Below are 13,322 nucleotides of genomic sequence, written 5' to 3' on the forward strand. Positions count from 1 at the left end.
GGATCTGCTGGAGAGGAGGGGGAGGCGGATCTGCTGGAGAGGAGGGGGAGAAGCAGCCGGAGAGGAGGGGGAGAAGTTGCTGGAGAAGCTCAGATCCAGCCGCCAGAGGTGGGGTTGGGGGAAAACTGAAACTGGTTAGGGCTCTCTCTCCCCCTGCTAGTAACTGTTGGCGCCCAGACTCTGTTTCCCGCCCTTCTCTTCCCGCCCAGAGCTCTGTTTCCCGCCTGAACTCCCTGCCCTGTCTAAGGCGTCTTCATTTGCCTAAGGCGGGAAGAATGGCGCCTAGGCGGACGCCTTGGACGCCCTATGGACTAAGGCGGACGCCTTAGGCATGCACGTAAGGCAAGGCCGACGCCTTGTAGACGCCTTAAAAACAATGGTCGTTAGCCATTCAGATGCATTCGCTGTCGTCGCCCTGGACATCGGGAGAGGTTATGTCGTGCTTCCTCTCCGGCCGCTCGCAATCGTTCTCCGATCACTCATGCTCCTCTCCAGTGGAGCCGCTCCCCGTCCGTCCAGCCTTGTCCTTCGCTGACCAGGAGTTGGGATGAGGTTGTGGGCCACTCGTCGCCGTGTGTGTTGGTGCCGCCAAGGTCCCAATCTGGTTGTTGCAAGGATTCCAATGTCAACGCCTCTTTGGTCTCTGCTTTGGAGTCACAACTTGCCCTGCTGCGGACGGAGCTCCTTCAGGAGGTTGAGATGCTCCGTGCTGAGCTTCGCGACGCTCTAGCCAAGCTTGAGGTTGCGTTGGTTGTGCCTTTGCTACCTGAGCTCCAGGTTGGTTCCATTGTTGAGGATGCAGAATGTTTCTTTGGAGATTTTTCTCCTCGTGCTCTGCATGTCACGCCGCTTGTTCGTGGGAGCGCGATTATCACCGAGGTCGTAGCTCCGGTTCTGCAGATTATGCCTGAGTTACATGAGCTTTGTGGGGAATCATCTATAGTGTTACCGACGGAGCTTAGCGCATTGGAGTTGTTGGCGGTGGCCATGACACCCTCACTTCCACCGTCAGAGTCCTGTCAGCCGCCCGCCTCTGCGGACTGTGGAGACTTGGTTGGTTCTGTCACTGCCTCATCTATGGCCATTGGACATGTGGCGTCGTTGAGTGGCGAGGTTGATGAGACAGGTGTGTTGGCGCCTAACTCCGAGGCTCTATATTGTGAGCAACTGGAGACGCCTGAGTACATCGTGTCAGTGGTACCTATGGCTGATGATGTTGAGGCGTTTGGTATGTTGGCGCCTGATCCTTCGGAGCCCAACCAGTCGCTCGTCTCTGTGGAGCATGGAGGTTCTGATGTTGCAGTCACCCACTCGCACGTGACCGTTGGGCAGGTTTCCGTGCGTGAGAAGGTCAATGACATTCTCTTCGATTTAGAGCTTCATAGCTTGCTCAAAGTTTGGAGAGGGTGAGCCCTGGATCTGGCAAGGCGATTGTGGAGGAGGCTCTCAGGAGCAAAGGAAAGAAGAATGACGCCACAGGAAAGGCGTCCGCAGCTGCTTGATGGATGGTTATCAGTCTCTTGGGTTGTCCTTATGGTCTGGCTTGCCTTTGTAGATTTGGTGGTGCCTGTGGTCTTCGGCCGAGTTACCCTCGTTGGGGTGTCTTTGCGATGTAGCAGTGTGGGGTTGGTGGACGTTAGGTGTTGGGTTTGGTTGTCAGGCGATCATGTGCTTAGGGGGTTGCATGCTCTGTGAGTAGTTCACGTGTGGTTGGTCTGTATTGGTTTTCGCCTGGTTTTCCGTTAATTAACTGGGCAATTCTCTTCTACTTAATTAATCGATGAGGCAAATCTTTTGCCTCCGTTTCGAAAAAAAAATATCACTAAATCACACTTCGGAACTTCTTCCTTCAGATTTGTCCCAGAAATTTGGCAGTTGAAAAGTCACAAGATTTACAAAAGCAGAGACTAAAAAAGTACTTGACATAACCCAACATAATGTACCTGAACATGTAAGTGCTTGGTCGGAGCAGACTTTGAAAAAGAGAAACTCGAATGCAATATCTATGGACTAATCATCATCTGTATGTTAAAGGTTACACTACTTTCAGCTTGGTGAGATTCTACATATAATACCCCTCATCAGTCCCTCGTGTACATTGAAACACAAAATATTTTTTAGCCAATAAACGTGTAAACCAAGAAGGCTTGCGTCTGATTTACAGCAAAAGCTAGTTGTCTTATAAAACAGAGAAACTTAATTGGCAAAAAAATTTGTTGCATTGCATTTGCTTCAGGGGCATTACTTAAGGCAAGTGCCACAACTTTTATGATTATATCATTAACAGAATAACTTATGAACAAACATAATAAATTCTCATTCTGTACAAACCAGCAAAAAAATTGAATAGCAAGTCCACAATGGTTATCATTGGTGCTCCATTAGTAACCTCACATCAAGAACAGTAAAAAAGTCTAACATTTATTCTGGTAATCACCTGAGTAGCTGAGCGTCAGAGGCACAATTAAATCAAAGAGTCATTGGGCAATTGTATGAAAGCGGGCGACGCCAAGTGACTGAAGCATGTGTTGATTGATCTCACTGCAAAATAATCAATGGAATTGACTGTCAGGCACCGAGTTTCACCCATGAAGTTGATGACATTTTTGTGAGCTGAGTTGACAAATAACAAGAAGAAAACATAATTAGAAGCATCATTTTTGTGCCTTTAGTTTCTAAAAAAAATTATGTACTGATGATTGGTTCCACAAGCTAGTATATGAGAACTGCACACATGAATAATATAGTGCACTCGACTAAAATGCGCTGAGCAAACCAGTGGAACAATCAATTCAGCGCAGCTAAATTCATAAATCGTATTATAAGCCATGTCGATGTGCTGGTGAGGAAAAGAATTAGGTGTGCCGGTCCTTGAGAATGCACACCTGGGAAACCGAGTTGCCTTGTGTCCTAAACCAGTAGGCTCCATTGAAGCTTCTCAGCACGCCGGCAACAACGAGTGGATGCGCAATGAAAGGCGACCTAGAGGCAGTGCGTGAGCATGGAGAACAGCAACCCAGTGGCAGCACTTGGGCAGAGAGTATGTTGGCGGCAGCGGCGGTGGCGCAGGAACGGAGCGCGACGAATGACAACCCTGATGCTGTTGCATACTAATGTTACTAATCCCCAAAATCTGGGTGTGTGCTTATCCAACAAATCACCAAAGAAATTATTACAAAGGGGTATTGAAATCTGGTGTCCTGTAAAAACAGTAAGCAGACATTGCAAACAACTCATCATATCAAAAAATTGTTCTGTAAATTACAACAAATCACTGTATTCATAATCGGTCAAAGTAATTAGGCATCACATTATGAGATTCTAAAATTGGAATGACTAACCATGATGATGCTAAATAAATGGGGACATAAAAAGGCCTTGGCATTGGCTCCCATCAAATGATATAAATGGCATGTTTGTGGTAATAGTCAGTCTGATGTACACAAGAACTTTAAATAAAGCATTACCAAATCTACCAATACTTGGTTCTGTAGTGCCATGCATGAAAAACTGTACACAGGCAAGATTTTTGAACAAAATAAATAAATAAACATAGCATTTTACACAAACATCATTGGGGAATATAAGGCTGCCCCCATTGCCACCAGCATGATTAGTTTTCAGTTACCGACGGTTTGATAGGATAAATATAGTCCGTGGCCATATCGCCTCCACTCACGACTGAAACTGCACACCATTATTCTTTTGGATAGAATAGGTCACAGGTCACCCACTCAAAACACCAACACATGGAGTTATACAAGGATTAATTGTGATTCAGGAACAACTAATCATCACAATTATTGATTAATGGTTTCATCAGTAACCATTAATCCTTTCCTTGCTCTCGTGTTTCAAATATGGGTTCCCTAGCTTCCTCCTCCCTGACGTGTAGTAGGCAGCTGATGAGTATATGTGCCACCATCAACATCGGCCTTGTACGCCATGTCCAGCATCTCGCACGGTCATTGTTGGAAGCTCATGATCCAAATTCCGAACATCATCTATCTTGCGCATTCAGCTGTCCATCCATAGACTGAAAGAGCTTATCCCGCGACTTTTGTTCTAAAGCTGAATTTGACGACCCTTGAGCGTTCAGTCTATAAAACAGAAAACCATAACGGTCGGCCAATAATATGAATGAATGCTAATAAATTCAGCAAATACTTGGTACAATAGCAAAATCCATCACACATGGAATTGGTGTCCAGGGACAGTGCCGGCGGCTCGACGAGATAATTGATCTAGTGTATAACATAATTTTTGTATCAGCAAAACGTACTTAATTTTTTTTCTCTTGGTCCCGTGCTGCATGTATCTACTCGCCAAGCACTTTTGTCCTCCCGGACCTGATGAGGCGAGGCCACAAATCCATCCAAGCTAACAAACTAAAGCACAAATGTTCAAAAATAATCACAACACGAAAATAAAAATCAGATCCCTGTAGCATTTTGGATCAGGACATGAAACTGTAACTGCAAGCATCAATGTGTGTACCTGCGTGTCGATGATGTGGACGATGCAGATCTTGCCGTCCCCATGCGCCGGAACCCATGTGGCACTGCTTTGTAGTGCTTTGTAGTGCCATGCGCCGTCCCCATGTTCAGTACCAGCAGCAATTCGTAGCGTTCCATTGGGGGTGCAGATACTCCAGTGCCTAGCTAGAGAGCAGTTGCATTGGCCTTCTTCTTCACCGGATTGATTCTTTCCAAATCAGACACGGGTCTCGCGCGCAAGCACAACGCCGTTCACGGCCTGCAGCCCCTGAAGCAAGCTGTTGACGCCGGCATCGTCAAGCTGCAGCCGCCGTCGCTGGCTCCAGGACAGCACCTCCTCCTCGTCGACCGTCAAACCACCGCCCCGGCCCCGGCGCCATCGGCAACGGCCCGACGCCGTGCTGCCACGCCTGAGCCCCGGTGAGGCAGCCTCCATCCTCCCAAGCGAGCACGCCGGCCGCCGCCGCCCTCGCCAAGCCCCCGCCGGAGCCCCACCGGCCGGCGTCCTCCTGCGCCTCCTCGACCCCGCCTCCTCGCGCCCGCGCGCCGCCGCCTTGGCCTCGCCTCACCGGCGACAAGCCCCCGCCGGAGCTCCCCGAGCTCGCTCGCCTCCTCGCCGGAAGCCCCCGCCGCTGGGAATGGATTCGCCAACGCCAGCCGCGACGCCGCGGCGGTGGCGGTGCAGGCGGCGGCGTCATGGTGATCCACGACGGCGGCGACGGTCGCCGGCGTCTCCCTGGTTCGGCGGCGGCGGCTGCATCCCGGGAGAGGAGGAGCAGCGGCTTGGGATCTCGTCCGCGTCTTCCCTGCGAGATCCGCGGCGGCGGAGGGAGAGTTGGGTGAGTGGAGGGGCGGATCTGGCCGCCGGCTGATTCCTTGGGTACGAGTGCGGGGAGAGGGCGGCGGCGGTCGGGATGGATCGGCCGGGGAGGGGGGGTAGTGGTGGATCGGGCGTGCGATCGGGCGTGAGGTCGGCGGGGGAGATCGATCTGCTCAGGGCTCGAGGGTTTTTTTCGCAAAGGTTTTTTTGGCAGAGATGAGATGATGACGAAAAAAAAACGGTGGTGAAGGATGACGAATATAAACCGCGCGGACTATTCACCAACTGCTCCATTAGGAGTAGAGATGCCTGGAGGGGGGCCAGGAGCTCTTAGAGCATCTCCAGCCGTGCCCCCAGGACGGCCTCCCCGCAGCGATTTATTTGCGCCGGCGCCGAAAATCGGCCCAGTCGCGCCCCCAGGATGGCGAATTTCGCCGGCTCGGCCCGTTTTTGCGCCCGGCGCTCGCAGGCCGAACCCGGCGCACTGGGGGGCGCTTGGGGCTCCAGCGTAAGGGAAAAGCGTTCCTCGGCCCACATTGACAAGTGAAAGCAAAGAACCGGCATCGTCTGGAAGGCTACTGCATGCTCTACTCGGACTACTTCGCCGACGGTCCATTGCACGGTGAGAAAACATTTCGGCGCCGTTATCGGATGATGTTGGAGATTGTTGTAGAAAATAAAAAAATTCTACGCATCACCAAGATCAATCTATGGAGCAACTAGCAACGAGAGAGAGGGGAGTGCATCTTCATACCCTTGAAGACCGCGAGATGGAAGCGTTACAAGAACGCGGATGAGGGAGTCGTACTCGAAGCGATTCAGATCGCGGTGGATTCCGATCTTAGCGCCGAACAACGGCACCTCCACGTTCAACACATGTGCAACCCGGTGACGTCTCCCGTGCCTTGATCCAGCAAGGAGGAAGAAGAGGTTGAGGAAGAGGGGCTCCAACAGCAGCACGACGGCGTGGTGGTGATGGAGTGGCAGTACTCCGGCAGGGCTTCACCAAGCTCTTGCGGAGGAGGAGAGGTGTTGGGGAGGGGAGGGGCTGCGCCTTGGATGTGGTGCTGCAGCCCTCCCCTCGCCCCTCTATTTATAGGAGAAGGGAGAAGGGGGCCGACCCCCTCTAGATGAGATCTATAGGGGGAGCAAGGGGAGGGGCTTGCCCCCCAAGCAAGGGGGCGCCCCCTTTAGGGTTTCCTCCCAACCCTAGGCGCATGGGCCCAAGGGGGTGTCGGTGTCAAAACCGGTGGATCTCGGGTAGGGGGTCCCGATATGTGCGTCTTAGGCTGATGGTAACAGGAAGCGAGGGACACAATGTTTACCCAGGTTCGGGCCCTCTCGATGGAGGAAAAACCCTACTTCCTGCTTGATTAATATTGAAGATATGTGGAATACAAGAGTAGATCTACCACGAGATCGTAGATGCTAAACCCTAAGAGCTAGCCTATGATGGTATGATTGTAATTGTGATCGGCCTTCTAAGGACCATGCTCTCCGGTTTATATAGACACCGGAGAGCTAGGGTTTACATGGAGTTGGTTACAAGGAAGGAAACATAATATCCGGATCGCCAAGCTTGTCTTCCACGCAAAGGAGAGTCCCATTCGAACACAAGCCGAAGTCTTGAGTCTTGTATCTTGACGCTTCTATAGTCCAGACGATGTATACAGTCCGGCTGTCCGGATACCCCCTTATCCAGGACTCTCTCAGTAGCCCCTGAACCAGGCTTCAATGACGATGAGTCCGGCGCGCAGTCTTGTCTTCGACGTTGCAAGGCGGGTTCCTCCTTCCAAATACTCCAAGGTTCCCTTCATGACGAACAGTGTCCGGCATCTTCATCGATGTTGTACTCCTCGGCTTCAGTGTATCAATAATGACCATTTCCACGTGTCGAACGAATGCGAGGAGTCGAGGCATTTTGCATTTGCCACCCTCGGTCCTTTGGGCTAGCCGTCTATTTGAAGAGATGGGGATTCCCAGATCCAAACCTCACTCTCCCTCCTCGAGCAAGCATCCAACAGAGCGCCCAGAAAAAAACCATTCCAGCATGGCCGGTCGTCGCAGCTCTTCTGCTCGCTCCCCTTGCCCCAAGCCGGGAGACTGGGGAGAGTGTTCAGTTTCTCATAGCCATTTGATAAAGTTACAAACCCAAGGGCTCCTCCCGCCGGCATTCATGGTCCCTGTTCGAGCCGGAGTGGCCACCTATAATGGTGGAGAACAAGCAGAGAGATCCCCCAATCCGTCTCCAGAGGAGCGAATATGCTTAATTCCGCATCTGTTAAGGGGTGTCGGGTTTCCTATTCATCCATTCCTTTGTGAGCTTCTGGAGTTCTACGGCCTCCAGCTGCACAATCTTACCCCAGCCTCCATACTGCATATAGCAGGGTGTGTCGCCCTTTGTGAGCTATTTCTAGGCTGTGAGGCTCATTTTGGATTGTGGAAGAAGTTGTTCTGCCTTGTCCCCCGCAGCCAGGGAGATTCCTATGTCAAGTGGGCGGGGCCGAAGTATGGCGTATTGCCGAGACCGGATACCTGTCCGGTACTCCCAAGAAGGCACCAGATAACTGGGCTTCAGAGTGGTTTTATATTGACGACGCTCCCCTTCCGGATCCAGTCCGGACAGGACTCCCCAAGTTTAGTAACTCCCCGCCGAGGGCACGTCTAAGCTGGCGCCCCCGAGGCCCCCAAGAAGAGGATTCCCGGGAAGTACATTTCCAGATGAGCAGGATAAAGTTACTGGCTAAATCCGAACTGACGATAGTCGAGGTGATGGCAATATGCATAATGCGGGGAGTGCAACCGCTTCAATATTGGAGCAATCCCATGTGGCACTACAACGGGACAGACGATGCCACCCGCTGCGGCCGTAAGGGTTCGGACTCCCCCACCGCTCTGGCAAGGATACTGTCCTACCTGTACAAAGGAGAAGAGGAAGAATTCCTCCATATCAAACCGTGGGACGGATTCTCCATGTACAATCCCCCAAACTGGGTAAGTCGTCATTTATTTTATCGCTTCACTTATTGTGACGTTCTTTGCTAAAGTTACCTGCATCGATATTTCCAAGAAGGAACTGGGGAGGGACGTGGAAGGAATCACCAGCCCTTCTCCGCAGCCAAAGGACCCCGAAGGGCCCTGGATCCAAGACTCGAATAAGACCCCGATGCGGCCGTGGAGCTTGTCAACGGGATATTTTATTGGGTGAGTCGTGACGGCGCCCCAGTGGCTATTACCGCCGATTATCTCGGACTGTTACCTTCGTCGCATGTAAGCCAAGCCGAAAACTCGATCCTCCGAAGAGAATTCTCTCCTGATGTCACACCTTCTCCCTGATACGTCGTGCTTTTGCAGAAGCGACGTTCGGAGCGCAGGGCCGAGCCCCTAGGGACCCGTCAGCCACAGCCGTCCGGATTGGGTAGGCTCAAGAGGAAGGCGACTAGAACCGACACGCCTCTACAGAGGTAAGAAAATAACATGTCATGTAATTTAGTTGTCGTTTGAAGTATAACGGTACCCTTCGTACATCTTGGCAGGAAGAGAAGTATCCGGACTATATCCGGAGATCCTGCCAACCACGCCTCCACCAGTCAGGCTCCAAGACCAACTTCGAGAGAGGAGGCGGACGTAGGGCTGACGCCGCATAGTCCTCCGGCAGAGGACGCATACATGCTCTCCGCCACCAATTCGGAGGTAGAGAGCGCCATGGATCATCGGCGTCGACGGGCCGTGCTTCACAACAACATCTTTTCCGAAGAGGCATTTAATGCCTTTAATTTGGGAGACGCATACATCCGAGCTGCTCAAAGCGGACTCGCTCGGGCGACAGTCCAGTATACCAGAGATATACGGGTAACAAAGCTTGATGAGCATATATATAGCAGTAGCCCCTGAGACTTGAAACGGTTGAAACAACAGTTTTAAGTATCAATTCATGCGCAGGTTCTTGTAGATAAGAATGAGCAATTGTCTCGGGAGCTAGAGGAGTGCAAGACTCAGCTGAAGGCCACAGTTGCCAAGCTAGAGGAATCCCAGAAGGTCTCATGTGGTAATATATGTATCTGAATTATATGAAAATGCACCCGTTGGCAACTGGCTAGTATGAAAAATTTAACAGAAAGTTCTGTAGACAACCTCGGAATAAATCCGGAGGGCAGCGGGGATGACGAGTCGCATCTCCAGAGGCAACTAAAGGCCGGTGAGCGCATTCTGACGCAAGTGAAGCATGATAAGAATATGCTCCAAGATGCCAATGTTCGGCTGGACGTGGAATTGAAAGGCGTCCGCGCACAGCTCGCGGACTCCGTGAAGGAGAACAAAAGGCTTCACCGTGGCATTTATCGTAAGTGCCTAAATGTACTGTAATATAGTTCGGCGAGGAAGCATATTGAAAAAGTTATGTTTGCAGGAATGCTGACGGGTCGCCCTAAGGAGGAGATGCCCGCTTCTTCAGGTGATTTACTACAGGACCTCTCACAACTGCATGAGCGAGCTCGGTAGGTGATGCAGGGCATTGCGCGGTCTCTGTGGCCATCAAGCGCCCTACCAAATGGCATGGGGGCTTGTGGACATGCTTCAGGGAGCACGGCAGCTGAGGGAGTCCAGGACTAGGGGGTGTCCGGATAGCCGAACTATCATCATCGGCCGGACTCCACGACTATGAAGATAGAAGATTGAAGACTTCGTCCCGTGTCTGGATGGGACTTTCCTTGGCGTGGAAGGCAAGCTTGGCGATACGGATATGTAGATCTCCTACCTTTATAACCGACTCTGTGTAACCCTAGCCCTCTCCGGTGTCTACATAAACCGGATGGCTTTAGTCCATAGGACGAACAACAATCATACCATAGGCTAGCTCCTAGGGTTTAGCCTCCTTGATCTCATGGTAGATCTACTCTTGTAACCCACATCATCAATATTAATCAAGCAGGACGTAGTGTTTTACCTCCATCAAGAGGGCCCGAACCTGGGTAAAAATATCGCGTCCCTCGTCTCTTGTTACCATCCGCCTAGACGCACAGTTCGGGACCCCCTACCCGAGATCCGCCGGTTTTGACACCGACATTGGTGCTTTCATTGAGAGTTCCTCTGTGTCGTCGCGATTAGGAAGGATGCCTTCTCCCGTCTTTAAAGACGGTACCGTCATCAAGAGAGCTTTGGCCGCCGGCCAAACTATCCAGCTAGGTGGTTTTCTTATGACCGCCTGTTCGGCCACCGCTCCGACGATGACCTCTCAGGTCATCAAAAGCGATCTTCACGTCAGCCCGGAATTCGCCGAGCAGTTAGATCCGATTGAGCTCTCCTCTGTAAACGAGCTCTTGGATCGCATCGCCGCCCTGGGAGTCGCTACAGACTACGATCGGATTGGGCTTAAACCTGATCTGAGAGAGATTAACTCTCCTTAGGCCACCCACCACGTTGTCGTGGTAGAGGAACAATGCGGCAACCCTTCTTCTACGTTGAAAACCAACTATGTCCGGATTTCCGATCCCTCCAAGCCGGATTCCCGCGAAGGGACGGACGCTAATCAAATACTGAACTTAGAGTCAGGCATCGGACTAGATTCATTGGAAAGCATCCAGCAAGTCAAGCTTCCAAATCCGGAAACTTCTTGGCCCTTGAGCCTCAGATTGGGCGGGGTTCCGAACTTGATTCCACCTGCCCACCCAAACATAAGCGATCTATCTCGAATACGGCAAGAGCCCGATGAAACAGTACATCATTACTGGGCCAGATTCCTCCTGGTTATGAACAGGATAAAGGACTGCTGCGAAGAAAGCGTGATTTCAATTTTCTACAACAATTGCACGGACAAGGGAATCATGAACGCCATAAGTCGTCGCGAAGTTACACGCTTCATCGACCTAGCGACTATCGTACAAAAATACTGTGTGGTAGAGAGTGCCAGGAACACCGAAACTAGGTTTTGGGACACTCCGGCCTTGACCACAACCCTAGTCCGAAGCAAAAGGGTGCGCCATACTCAAGCACCTGGGTTAAAAACCAAAAAGCAAAGACCCCCTAAAGGGCATGGAACCGTACTGGAGGGCTGGCTCAACGGACCCTGCAAAATCCACAGTACGGAGGGTGCCACTCCAACACACAGCCTTCGAGCATGTTGGATACTACGGCAGGTGGCCAAAAGTGGCGAAGGCTTTTTAGCCCCGGGCAAACAGCCCAGCAGTACCGGTACGGTATTAACAGTCTTCGAGACTTTCGCATCAAATAACATGCGAAAACGAACAATCCGCGGCCTCGCCGAAGTCTACCAAGTAGCAACAGCAAATCCATGGAGTGCCACGGCTATCACCTTCAACGCCAGCGACGAACCTAAATTCCGAACAGCTAGAGCACCAACCGCATTGGTCCTCAGTCCGATAGTGGACGGCTTTCGCCTTACCAAGGCACTCATGGATGGCGGCAGCGGATTAAACCTCATCTACGAGGAAACCCTTCAAAAAATGGATATTGACTGGAGCCACATCGAGAAGTACGCTGCACAGGAAAAATCACACTAGATGTAGTGTTCGGCTCACCGGACAATTACAGGTCCGAGGAGGTCACATTCCAAGTGGCCCCATTCGGCAGCGGATATCACGCTTTGTTAGGGCGAGAGGCATTCACAATCTTCCAAGCTATACCCCACTACGGGTACATGAAGCTCAAAATGCCCGGACCCAATGGGATAATCACTCTTTCCAGTGATCCATATACAGCACTCCGCGCTGAAAATAAGACAGCCGCACTGGCCCTAGAGGCATTGTCCGAAGCCCTATCGGCAGAGGAACTAACTACACTGCGCTCCGCGGTGGATAGGGACGATGTGATACTCGATAAGAGGTCCAAGTCCACCTCTTTTAAACCAGCAGACGAAATAGTCAAATTTCAGGTCCATCCAACGGACCCCACAAAGACGGCCTCCATTGGGGCACAATTAAGTCCTGATGTCGAAGCCGCACTACGAGAATTCCTTCGGGAAAATTGGGACATTTTTGCCTGGCACCCTTCAGACATGCCAGGAATCCCACGCAGGCTGGCAGAGCACAGCCTAAACATCCTAAAAGGATTCAAGCCGGTCAAACAAGCTCTTCGGCGATTTTCCGAACCTAAAAGATAGGCAATGGGAGAAGAGCTAGCCAAACTCTTAGAAGCCGGAGTCATCAGAGATATAAAACATCCGGACTGGCTAGCCAATCTAGTAAGGGTACCAAAAAAGGACAAATCCTAGCGCCTCTGCGTCAATTTTAAAGACCTTAACAAGGCCTGTCCAAAGGACCCTTTCCCCCTCCCTCGCATCGACCAAATCATCGATGCTACCGCAGGGCACGATTCATTGTGCTTCCTCGACGCATACTCCGGATACCATCAAATCAAGATGGCGGAAAAAGACCAGGACGCAACGGCATTCATTACTCCATATGGGCCATTCTGCTTCAACACAATGCCCTTCGGACTCAAAAACGCCGGCGCAACATATCAGCGCATGATCCAAACATGTCTGGCTACCCAGATAGGCAAAACAGTAGAGGCATACGTAGACGATGTGGTCGTCAAGACCAAACACGTCGAAACTCTAGTAGAAGACTTGAGGGTGACATTCGACAACCTCCGAGCATATGACATTAAGCTCAATCCGGAAAAATGCGTCTTCGGCGTACCAGCCGGAAAGCTCTTGGGCTTCATCGTGTCCGGTAGAGGAATTGAAGCAAACCCGCCCAAAATCCGAGCTCTGTCACAATTGGATATTCCAAAAGACCTCAAGCAAATACAAAAACTAACCGGATGTGTAGCGGCCTTAAGTCGCTTCATCTCCCGTTTGGGAGAAAAGGCTCTGCCCCTCTACCGCCTCCTCTGGCGCACCGAACATTTCGAACTGACGGATGCTGCCACAGCCGGACTCGAAGAAATAAAGGCCATACTGGTAACATATCTGGTCCTAGCCGCGCCCAACCTGGGCGAGCCTATGTTATTATATATCGCAGCAACACATCAAGTTGTTAGCGCGG

The 13,322-nt window shown here is 51.4% G+C and overlaps 1 long non-coding RNA gene across 7 annotated transcripts in view; it reads right to left on the reverse strand.

The window, feature by feature from the left end:
- LOC123135767 (uncharacterized) overlaps positions 1 to 5,525 on the reverse strand; it is a 9,474-nt gene extending 3,949 nt beyond the window's left edge. For all 7 annotated transcript variants that reach the window (XR_006466185.1, XR_006466190.1, XR_006466187.1 and 4 more), the window contains exons 1-4: positions 4,498 to 5,525; positions 4,283 to 4,388; positions 2,886 to 4,100; positions 2,438 to 2,541 (exon numbers count right to left, since the gene is read on the reverse strand). This is a non-coding gene — a long non-coding RNA (uncharacterized lncRNA). The remainder of the gene's footprint in view (positions 1 to 2,437; positions 2,542 to 2,885; positions 4,101 to 4,282; positions 4,389 to 4,497) is intronic.
- Positions 5,526 to 13,322: the final 7,797 nt, after the last annotated feature.

This window comes from Triticum aestivum, chromosome 6B (genome assembly GCF_018294505.1).
Source record: "Triticum aestivum cultivar Chinese Spring chromosome 6B, IWGSC CS RefSeq v2.1, whole genome shotgun sequence".
NCBI lineage: Eukaryota > Viridiplantae > Streptophyta > Magnoliopsida > Poales > Poaceae > Triticum > Triticum aestivum.